We start from the raw sequence: 12,422 nt of genomic DNA, 5'->3' as shown, positions 1-12,422 counted from the left end.
TGAATTAAACAAGGTGAAAAATGTTATAGGCAGTGACTGTGCAGCACAGTAGGAGGATGAAGAGCATAAAGAAATTGTACTGAGAGGAACTGTCTTACCCAGCAAGACATACTGAGGGTGGAGGAGAAAAAAAAAAAAAAAAGGAAAAAAAACTCTCCTGCCACATTTTTATCCTTTGCTAGGAACATCATTTGCTAGAGTTCTTTGAAAGTCAAACCTTCAGTGGGCAGTCTCTCCACTGCTGCAAACACAGGCCTGAGGGATGGCACTGCCCAGGAGATGAGACTCTTACAGAATCAGAGGCTGAATCTCTAGTATCAGTCCCTAAACCAACACTTTCAGCCACTTGGATGAAGTAATTTTACCCACCGGTGCGCTGAAGCTCTCAAATCAGCTTCCAACATCAGCAGGAGGAGCTGAGAGCTCTGCATGTCTGAGGTTTGTGAGGCTGTATTGCAAAGCCTGACTTTGGGCAGTGTTCTCCTGGATTCTGGCCCAGATTCACAGATCTCCAGGCTGGAATGGACTGATGGATCAGCTGCCTCCTGGGGAACGCCAGCCAGAGGATTTCAGGCTGGCTGGTTTCTGTACCAAGTTCAGGAACTGTGCCCTACTCCAGAAAGCAGGACAACAGAGGTTACTTTCATCAGAAACAATATTTTTAAGGTTCAGGGAAGAACTGCATCTAACTTTCATTACTCTGCCTGGTCTCAAGATACACACATTTATTTCAACTACAAAAATAAAACAATCTGTAGCACATGGTGCTGCGGTCACAACACAGAACCTGCAAGGGATATTAAGCCAGACATTTGAATACAGCAAGACTACTTTCTTAATGGAATCTTTTCCTCACGTTTTCCATAGATAAATTAACAAAACCAGAGAGCCACAATAAAAATTGGTTGTTCAGATACAACGTTTTGAAAATAAAATAAATATTCTATTGGATTTAACAAGTCTTAAGTTCAAATGAACATTTAGCATTTACTGTCTTCAGAACACTTTGTGAATGGAACAGTGAATAATTTGTTGTCTTGCTCACAATGCCTGTGATCTCATATTTCTTGAATATCTACGTGCTTCAGTCAGAGTTGTGTCCTGCATCCCTGTGAATCTGAGGGCCACCCAACACTGTCGTACTGATAAGGTGCAAGAAATTTAGATCAACAACAGCTCTGGGCACTATAGTGAGATCCCCCATTTGGCTCATCTCTGTGTTTCATAGCAGTCAGAGTCAATTTTGCAGCTGAGATTTAGTTAATACTGCTCATAAAATACTATTACATGCAGCTAAGTAGGGGAAAAAAAAACTCTCAGCAAATAAATCTAAGTGTTTTACTGATAAGATTTCAGGGACCATTTTTGCAGCTCCAGTTCTTTTGCTGTTTATTTTTGGTTTGTTTTTGTTTTTCTTAAATAACAAAGAACTTCCTATTTATTACGAAGATTACAATTCAGTCCTCTTTCAGTCACAGCACTTAGGACTGGAAGTAATCTTAATCATTTTGCACACCGTTGATTACAGCAACAGGGATACTGAACAGAAAGGAGTTGGTATGTCTCACCAGTAGCTAATGTACAAGTAAAGAGTCGGTAAACCATCCTACAATTTACAGCAGACTCTGTATCCCTTTGAAGAAATCAGGGTAATGCCAGGAGCAGGTATGGTTCATTCAGTACAGTGTACGTTTGCTGTATATTTGCACGTTGCCAGTTTACACACCATAGCTGAACATCCATTCCCATAGCTCATGGAAACCTGACTGATAGGCCAATGTGCAAGGATGGCTCCTCACATCTAGGCAAATATTTATTTTTTCTATCTAGCTTGTTTAGAAACCCACGTCGAAACGGGTATCCAGCCTCAGATGGGAGACTGGATCAATCAACCCTACAAAAGATGGATATATTTGCATAAGCCTTGTCACACCAAAGCACACACCTGCCTTTCTGAAAGCAGAGATGCTACTGGTTTTTACTGCAAGATTTGAATTAGAACCTGCAGTAGAGTACAGGAAAAGCACAGGCTTGTATTTCTGGAGAAACAGCAAAAGTAAAACTAAGAAACAGGTACAGGTGCTGTTTGAGAGCTTTGTAATAAAACTGGAATCATAATGATCTATAGTTGTTTTGTGTGTATTAGAATACTTTAATAGCATAAAATCTGAAAGTGATGCAAAGCCTTTTTGAGAGCAATCAAGAGGTTTGATATTTTTGACAGCACACAAGAAATCTTCTGAGCAGCACCCTGCACTTATTCAAGTCATCAGGGCAGGATTTCACATGCCTTCTGCAAACATCAACATGTGGCTGAAGTATGAGGAACTCAATTTCAAACAGGCAATTGTGAAGTGTGAGGGACGACACTGCTGGGTGCACCTCATGCTCTTTCTGATGCTATTTTCCCCCCTCTGCCCAATGCAATGATTTCCCCTTCTCCCTGATGCTCCTGTTAGAGTATTAAAAAAAAATAAATAAAAAAATCAAGGTAAGGTCTGCCTACCCGAGGGATAAATAGCATTGTACAATTAAGCTGTACTCACAGATTAAATGGCTACTTTCTACTGAGCAACAGTAGAGAACAGGAGGTTGCTGTTCCAAAAACTTTCATCTCACATGCATAATTTATGACACTTAGCTTTGGGTGACCCATTTATCTGCCTCAGGGAGAACGAAGCATAGACTGAATTATCACATATCCTCACTAGCCCTGCAGATCTTCCTTGGATCATTTATACAATTGCACCAAACCAAATAAATGCCTAGATTTCAAAATAATTTTCTCAGAAACACTAGTTGAAGGCAGGCTACTCATCTGAACTCTTATTAAAAAAAAAAAAAAAATTCTCAAAATTGCTGTGTGATATCTGCAAATCAGTGTCCCTGTTTCTTCTTTCTCCTGTCCTGACCTGCATAATACATGGTGCATTAACGCTTGCCAAGGTTGCCCAGGATCTCTCTGAAGTAAACAGCAGAGATTCTAACTCATTTCCACTGGGGTAAAGTCAAACATGGGGGGTCTGTGTCAGTCAGCAATTATCTGCCTATCAAGACTGAAGAAAACCCAGACAATGCATACATACAACCCTCAGAAGGAAAAATGCTATCTTGCTCTTCTACAAGAACAGAAAAATAACATTCTGCTCCATAAGGACATAACAGCAGAATGCCTGAAAGGCAGGCAGGTGAGGCATAAGCATAGACAATCAACAAATTGATGCAAAAGAGATTTCCAAATCAGCAAAAGTCTTCCTTTACTAAAGCTTTACAACAGAGGGCTTACATGCAAACAAAGCAGATAAACATCTTAAAAGAGAAGACTGATGTTTTCTTGCATGGTTTGTCTCCTCTTTGCCAGAGGGAGGCTAACAGGGAAGGGACACTTGGCAAGGGACCATCAGTCCCTCCAGGGATGTCAAGAATTTCTCGCCTCCTGGACTGCAGGAGAGAGGAGAATTTACTTTCAAAGGGTTTGCTCCTATATGATGTTTGCTGGGTAGGGCACCTACTTGCTTGCTTCAGGTTCTGAGCTACTCCTGGCTTGGTTTTCCCTCTTTGCTTCTCACAGCCAGGCTGGAGAGGCAGGCCTAAGAGCACATCAACCATTCCCTCAACTCCACAACTTCCTAAGGCATTGTGATGCCTTGAAAAGAGGCAGCTGGCAACCAGCTCAGATTAATGGGAAGAAAGGCATCTGTACCAAACACATACCCACAGCAGCAGGGACTCTTTGCTCCACTCTGGCGGTTTCAAGACAAGGACAGTTAGCTTCAGCTTATCATCTGTTTCTGTTGCTTAAGGGCAAAAATATGCTACGCTGCATGACAAAGCCAAGGGGAGACTTTGATAGCTACATTATGCCTAAGCTTGGAAATGAGAAAACACGGAGAATGCTTACTTAAGAGGAAGAGTTGAACATTTCACAAGTGTTCCTCTTCTTTCTGCTTTATCCACGTTAAAAACTCTCTCTCCGTAAATACCAATAACACAGAAAAAAGAGAAAGCTACAGGACCCCAACAACAGGCTTGCTTCCAAGTCTGTTTCAATTTTTTATACCTGTAAGCAATGTTGTTTGTTAGAGAATAACTTACTGGTACTAAGAGAACAATAGCATTGCTCTTCTCTGCATAGACATCAGGCCCACTCATCTTGCTTTCTCAGCTGGATTTGAAGAAGGCTTTGAGGAAACCAAAAACCTAGAGCACCAGTTAAATTTTTGATGTAGGTAAATAATGGAGTATGGAGGAAAGCACCTAGGGATGCCAGAGGCACTGCTCAGGCCTGCTCCGCTCACTCCAACAAAAGGGAGTGCATCCCAGAGGCTGGAAACTCTCTGAATCGTGCAGACAGCATCTTCTAAAGGCTGACCACTCAGTTCCTGAGGCAGGGAACCTCACAGGGAACCTGACTGCAGGAAAAAACAGTCAGCCATACAAGGAATGAGCACATTCAGCAGCACACAGCCTGACACACAGGACTGGCAAGACCCAGCAAGATGGTGACAAACAAACACAGGGAGGCACCAGGCACCCAGCAACACTGGAGACCTACTCCAGGGAAAGGGAATTCCTTTGTGTCTCCAGCTTTTCCTCAGTAGGCACTACCAGGACGCTGGCTATTTCTCCTGCTGTCAGATACCTTTTCCTCTCACTTCCAATCCTGTACATGTGTTGCTTCCTTCTGCTCCGTGCACATAGTTCCAAGAGCTTCTTGTGAGGACCCAAATTGCCCCAAGGCAGAAGACATCAGCATCACTGATTCCTTTCCAGTCATTAACAGCACCTCTTTCGATTTTGGGTCCCACTGAATGGAAATGAACCTGAAAAGCTGGAGATGATCTTCCAGAGAGAAAAACTATCAGAAATCTGAAGTGAGAGCCACCGCACTGGATATTTCGGGCATTTCCAGATCATCTTTTCCATACCTGGAGAAGATGAAGCTCTTCAGAAATAAAATAAGCAGCTTTCTCAGGGTCCAAGTCCCCAGCTCTGCTCAGTGCAGGTTCCTTCTCACCAGGCAGCCTGAGAGAAGACACAAGTATTTCAGCTGTACAGCCTGAGAACAGGGAGCTGTGTGTTACCTTGGGGAATCAGACTCCATTCCTGCTGCCCACAGAGCACTCACTGTGGAAGGAAGTTCACAGCATGCATGCTTTTCAAAAGTGGCCAGTAATTATATATTCCTATTTTATAGACTTCAGGATCCAGAATCCCTGTTTCAAAACTCTTGTGCACGTAAAACTACAACTCCAGACAGTCAATGGTTTGAATATAATGAGCATGGCATGCTTGCTACACGGGCAAGTCTGATTCCATGCGCTGCATGGATGCAAGAAGCTCAGAGCTAGCAATATATGCATACAAGGCTCCCATCCCCTAGGGGAGACAGGTTAAGAAATGGAGCTACCAATGAAAGGAAAAGCACTCAGTCTTTTTGGGCACACCCTTCACATAGACAACTGCTTGCTGGACAAAAAAAAAAAAAAAAAAAGTTTGGAATGAGATGCTTTAAAGCCAAATATTCTCGGAATTCCTAGAGGCTTCTGCAAGCATCCAAAACAGTGAGGTAAGCAAGTTCCTTGGATAGGTAGAGAGTCATGCTTTCAGAAAACATTTGCCCTCAACTACCAAGCTGGTTAGCCTCTCAAGGGAAGGTTTTGGGGAGGGGAGGCCCAGCACTCTTTTGTTTCCAGCCTCAAATTTCCTCCCACCACCACCACCCCACAGTTAGCTAACAGCCCCCAGCAGCGTGACCTCCAGCCAGGCAGCTCAGTGGCTATTTCCACTTTTCAGAGAAAAGACAGGATTGTTTTTAAGAAAAACACAGCCTTCAAATGCTACAGCAGATACTTCAACCCTTAATTTCTGTGGAGACAAAACAGCGCTCTATACTAGACAGAAAGGAACAAACTGTGTAAAACATGTCCTTCCCCTCTTAAAATATAACAGATGAACACCATCATTTTGATTTTGCCAGTCTCACAGCCATACTTCAAGTTATTTCTAGGTAGGGACAGTCTATGCTTCAACAAAAATTCTAAGGAATGACTTTCTGTCCTCCTTACTACAGACAGGTGTTTGCTATAGCTGGGATCCTCTTCAATCCTTTACTTGCAAATTAGAAACAGAGGGTGGCATTTAACTCCATGTGGAAATGTTTTAAAAAGAAGTTAGAGCATGGTAACTGATGCATGACCTGCACGATGCGTATCTTCCAAGCAACACCTAACCTAAAAGACAAAAGAAGTTACAGGTGTTTTACTGTGGATGTGGTCAAATACTGGAACAGGCTTCCTTGGGAGGTCGGTGATGCATCATGCTCGTCTGTGTTCAAGAGGCACTTGGGCAACTGCTCTCAGAACATGCTTTATCTTTTGGTTAGTCATGAACAAGTCAGACAGTTGGACTTGATTTCTGAAGGCCCCTTCCAAACTGAACAATTCTATTTCTTAGAATCACAATTCTATTACTCAGGGAATACATATGCATACATACACGTATCCATATAGCAGAACATCTGGCATGCAGTGTGCCTAGGACTAGAGTACACTTAAAGAAAAAGAGTACCTGACTTGATAGGTAACATCCTAAACAATGAAACTAGATGTTCTAAACATTCCTCTGACAAGTTTACTACTTGACCCAAAGTTTTTCATAACCTTAACAAAACAGCCTCGTTTGAAGCTTTTGTTCACTTGCATGAAGGAAAAAAAAAAAGGAAAAAGCAAAAGCAAAACCAGAAACATCGAATCTTTGCATTTCCCCTCTGTAGTTAAAAGTTCACAATGTAAAAACAGATACACTTTAAACCCTCCAAGTCTGTTTGTAGCTGCTATTTATAAAAACAGCTGGCATAAAGAGAAAAAAATTAGGTAATCAGGTCATTTTTAGGATAAAGGGTATCTCTTTGACAACACACAGATCCTCCTACCTATCATTTCATCTGCCTTTGAAAGCTGCAGAGAGCCCACTAAAGCAAAACACAGCATTTCATCAATATTCATGCCAAATTTTGCTTGTTTGCTTTTATTGGCAAATTATTTTCAGGGGCAGCAATAGACTGTCTGAAGGTTTACACGGGATTCCTTTGCCACCTTGATGCATTTAAGGCCAGAACAAAATGATTTTTTTTTCATTCTCCCTCCCTCAACCCTCCCTCCCCCCCCTCCTTTGGTGCAACTATACCCTGACAATCTGACAGCATATTGTATTGCCTAAGGCAAGGATATTCTGTAGTATGTTAGAAAAAATCTGCACAGTAACATCTTACAACTACACAGCCACCTCCTAAGATCCATTTTCTTATTCACATCTTACGAAAAGGAACTGAGATTAGCAAAGTCCCTCTCACACAAGTGTAGCAGAAAAACCCAGACAGCTTTCCACCAAGGGCTCCCTACAGCCTTCCCTACAGGATTTCAAAAAGGCTTGGAAGAGGCCCAGCTAACTCATCTCCTTGGCCAAGGAAACACAATGGAAACGTGCAGCACCTTACCGTGGCTTGCTAAAAGAACCGTTTTTGATGCAGCTGGTGGGGGTGCATGGCCATGAGACTGACTTTGGATGGCACAAAGCATTCAAAGCAGTGACGGCATCTCTGAACACAGCAAGCAGCATGTTACACAACACTTGACAGAAATGTCGATCTTCACGCTCCAGGAATAACAAGCCAGCCATGATGAACATGGCACCAAGACTCCTGGCTTTGCAGCCTGGGACTCTAGTCAGTAATTTTGCACGTCTCAGTACATGGGTGGAAAAATGAATGGACACACACACAGAACTCACATACAGGGAACTTTGGCAGTGACAAGGGAACAACATAGAGGACTTTGGGGGGAAGGTCACTGAGTTTTTTAATTTAGTTATTTTTACACTTAAAAGTTTTCTCTGCATAAGTTAGAAATGTCCTATTAATCAGACAGTTGCAAAAAAAATTCTCAGTCCCCTGAAGAGCTATTGTGCTAAATTTGTAAGCTAGATCCAGGCATTAAAATTGAAAATAGAAGGATGTTGGTGCACAGTCCTGTTCAGCATCACAGCTGTTTGTCCTGCACTTACAAACCATCTCTGCTTCTGTCCCTCAAAGGTTATAATTGCACCCTGCAGTCAGAAAAGGAACTGACATTCAGGATCAGAAAAGTTAAGCCTTCAAAATTCTGACATATGGATATCAGAGTATGGTTCAAAACATAAAACTCACTGCCGAAGGATTATTTGACCTGAATAGCCATACATCTTTCTGTATATTTATAACCCTTCTGAACAAGAGGTGAGGGGAAAGAAAAAAAGAAACAGTGGAACAACTGTAAAAATTCATGTTATTTTTTCATTTCTGGAATTATCCAAAACAGTACTGACAAAGACTTTAAATCTCATCGAGTACTTGCTCTAGCAGCTGACAATCCTGCCCGTGGCAGGTGGGTTGGAACTTGATGATCCTTGAGGTCTCTTCCAATCCAAACCACTCTGATTCTGTGATAATTCAGAAGAATAGGTGAAGGTGGAATACTTACTTAAAAATGGAACATAAATGGCTAAAGCACAATTCTGAATAAAACCCATAAAAACCTTAACTAAGCAATCTCAAAGGAATTTACAGTTATGTTTATCCTTTATAGGCATTCAAAAAGCATTTTCTAACTATTTCAAGTAGGTTAAAAAGAAATCAGTTGTGATGCAAAACAGATTGTAGAGAAGAAGACAGATTTGCTTGATGTTAGAGAACATCATGTGTTTACAGCCCTGCCCTCCACCCCCAACAAATGCATATTTGAGCTATGAACAGGTGGACAAGGAGAAGTTGCCAGTTGAAATCACACACAGAATATGCAGAAGGCAACTTTTTTTTTTTTTTCCCTCCTTTTTACCCTATGTTAATTTGGGAAATAAAAGCTTCATCTTTTAGACTCTAAAATTAAACAAACTGATCCAAGCTCCTCATTACTAGAAAAACTGTTGCCCAAGAAAACCATGGAAGACCATAGTCAAAGTTTATCCTTGTCTCTTGGAAGGTGACCACAATCTTTACTTTGTCCCTGACACCTCAAGTTGATATCCAACCATGCTGTGCTCCTAACTTGCTACTAAAGTTACGGAGGAAAGAGTTGGAGAAGTCATGAAAACGTCAATGGGGCAGCATGCTGGCTCTGCGTGCCTTTCGGTGACCAAGAGCATATGTATTTTTCTTACTGCTGATTTACAATAAAGCAAATGTATATTTCAACTATTTTATCAGATGAAGAAGATCTGTTTAATTAATCTCTGATCACTTTCAAAACTATACATTTGTGTGATTCACATGAGCTCTGCTGGACATGACAATTGGCACAAATACAAAAAGGAATTCTGAGAACCAGATCAATTTGCCTTAAAAATAATTTAAAAGCCACTTCATCTAATACACTCTATTAGTGTATTAGACCCAACAAGCCTATTAACAGATTTTCAAACACATATTTAAAGTTTTGTTCTAGTATGTTCAAGCCAGGATGCATTTAAATTTGTGAAAGCTTCAGCAAGAAGTCAAGATGGCAATGATGATAAAGTGGGAGAAAAGCAGAGTGCAAAATATCATTCATTATTTTACCACTGTAGTACCCAAAAGTCCCAATGAAGTCCTAAGCTCCCGCCTGCTACTACACACACATATAGTAAAACCCCTTCTCCCCTGAACAATATATATTCAATACGCCTGAGGACAAAAAGACTATGAAAGAGGCAGCAGTGTTGTCCCTGCGGTGTTGGTGGCCAACCAGGGCAGGAGGAGGTGACAGGCCTTGTGCAAGGTCACACGAAAAATCAATGGCAACACCAGGAAGCAAGCACAGGTCACCTGAATTGCTGTTTGGAGCCTACCACAAGGCCAACCCCCTCTCTGAAGCCCAGGCCAGCGCTGCTAATTGCTGTGGTAAGGTACTTCGTGCATCCCTCTGGAACACTGCTCTCTGCAATCACGGGTTGGTTATTCGGCAAGAAAAAGGAAAGCAGCCCTGCAAAAAATTAGTGTTGTAGAGCTGTTTTCTGTGTCTCTCAGGATTTCAGGACCTAACTGATACATGAGGTAATCAAATGCCCCAGATACTGAGCATGCAGAACATATGTCCCTTAAGGGATGCGAAACCTTCTGATAACCTCCCTTGTCAACACACTTAGAAAAGTCCAAGCAGCACTCAAGACTTCTTAATTTTTAGCAACATTGCATAAAAGCAGGAAGGGCTTTTTGCAGAGAAGATTTGGCACAAGTAATTAAACCCAGCAATCCACAACATAAGGAGAAAGAAATCCAGTATCACTGTGCTCTCTGAAGAAGTCATCTTGGCTCAGCAACATGGCTCACTATAAGAGAAAAAGAATTCAGCCCAGCCGTATTTCCCCAGCTCTTAAATGTATGACCCATCTATGTTCTCTATTCCCATCAATTTCACAACTCTGTCCCCCTCTAAAATAACGGAAGACAGCAAGCCCTTATCATGTATGGATTTGAAAATCAACACAAACTCAGTTCAAGTCTTACCTGCTGCAAGCATGTTTTGCTCTAAATGGTAAGATTTAAGCAACACCTCAGTAGCAGTTCCCTGCAATAACTAGATTAATTTGCTGTTTTATTTACTTTGGTAAAAGAATTTTTCAGACCTAAATCTCTCATCTCCTTGGATCATCATAGCGAAGAGAATAAATACCATAATTTTGCTTTTCCATCAATCAAAGCTCTTTATCAGAGGCTAAGAGTTCATCCATTAATGGGGTAAGGATTCATAATCTATCAAGAATATATGCCAACATCTAATCATTAGTTTCTCCATAAGCCTATACATTATTTACTTTTGACATAACAGATTAGACAGCTTTTTTTTTTTTTTTTTTTTTTTTTTTTTTTTTAAATCAGACTATTGAAATCTCTTCTATACTCACATTGCTCTTGAACATAAGAAACTGGGAAGAGAGGAGAAAGAACAGTGTTTAATACAAGGAAACCAGAGCACCTATATCAACCCCTCAACTGAGATACATCAACACAGCTACTGACCCATTTTCAGTGGCACTAAGCTAATTTACATCAGCTGAACACTGAGCCCATCATCAATAGATTTGGAAAAGACCAAGCAGATGCAAAAACTCATTTGGACTCAAAAGAATAATAGCAAGAGAGTATTAGGAGTGTTTCTTACAGAGGGTTTGATCTTTATGGCCCTTTTGATGAGTATCTAGTTTCTCCATAGAGCGTACGGATCAAGTCTTTGTGGATATTATAGCACAGGGCTTTTTCAAAGCATGATTCCCAGGACAGAATAAAGGGCTTCACAGCTAGGTGATTTCCATATGCATCCCCAATGACTACATTGGGTGGAGAGTTCTTCAGTCAGGAACGGGTTAAAGACATGATGCGCTCTTCTCCCTTCATTCAGCTTACCCATCCACAAGTGGAACACCCATCTTGCAGAGTTTTAGCCCAGAAAGGAGTTGAAACTTGGGCCTTTGAAGTTCAATCTAAGCAGACCTGTACAGATCACACTTGAAACCCATCAAATATGGTGAGTTGGGGATGAATAGGGGATGGATGGACATGTACAATACGTAAGTGGCAACTGCACTAGAAACGTTTGAATTGTACTACAGAACCTTCACATCCTACAGCCTATGACCTTGCATGGACTGGAACATTCTTCTGGGTGCTCAGAGGTGCTTGGTTCATTACACTGTCCTGTGCTGGCTGTGCAGCCACTGATACAGAGCAGACCTGTTTGTTTTTGTACTTCTGGAAAAAGAGAAGATAATCCAGACTCAAGTAAAAAGATAACTTACATATTTAAACAGCTACACATATTTCCAGCCTATTTCAGGAGCACAGGGAAGATAATAAGGAGCTCCACTTTCCAGGCTTACCATGCTAAGAGGATAAAAAGAGAACTCTTTTTAATGCTTGTGCCTAGATAGTAGAGCATTACGGCTTGGATTCACAAAGGGATTTAGGACTCTAAGTCCCAATGAAATCAGGAAATGAATGGGACTTAGGCTCCTAAGGGCCTTTGTGAGTCCTGGTCTAAGTGCCTTCTCCTTTTGAAGCCAATGGGAACAATGCCACAGCATTAAGCAAGGGCAGAGCCTGCCCACAAAGCTTTAACTCTATTAAAAGACAGGAGGTTATCTTGTGACAAACAGGCACAACACACTTGGTGAAGAGTCTCCAGCTTGAATACCTTTAAAGCTCTCGCTACACTACATCAAACTGAGCTGAAGCATAGTCCATACCTGTCAATGGGACATTTGCAGTGAATTAAGATCTCAGTCCAGTCCCTGGAGTCAGGCAAAGGAGTTGCCATCAGGAAGAGAAACAGGGCCGTTAACAAGCCACGTATCATTACTGTATAATGCTGTCACAGTAGGCAAAGCACAAAGTATGGTTTCATCTGTGAGCC

The 12,422-nt window shown here is 41.5% G+C and overlaps 1 protein-coding gene across 7 annotated transcripts in view; it reads right to left on the bottom strand.

The window, feature by feature from the left end:
- Positions 1 to 12,422, bottom strand: part of ADGRL3 (adhesion G protein-coupled receptor L3) — a 490,337-nt gene that overhangs the window by 412,469 nt on the left and 65,446 nt on the right. The gene's annotated exons all lie outside the window — the stretch shown is intronic.

The sequence above is a fragment of the Meleagris gallopavo genome, chromosome 4 (genome assembly GCF_905368555.1).
Source record: "Meleagris gallopavo chromosome 4, MGAL_WU_HG_1.1, whole genome shotgun sequence".
NCBI classification, from domain to species: Eukaryota; Metazoa; Chordata; class Aves; order Galliformes; family Phasianidae; genus Meleagris; species Meleagris gallopavo.
The sequence above is the reverse complement of the archived record's forward strand: the minus strand, read 5'-3'. Positions and strand labels throughout refer to the sequence as shown.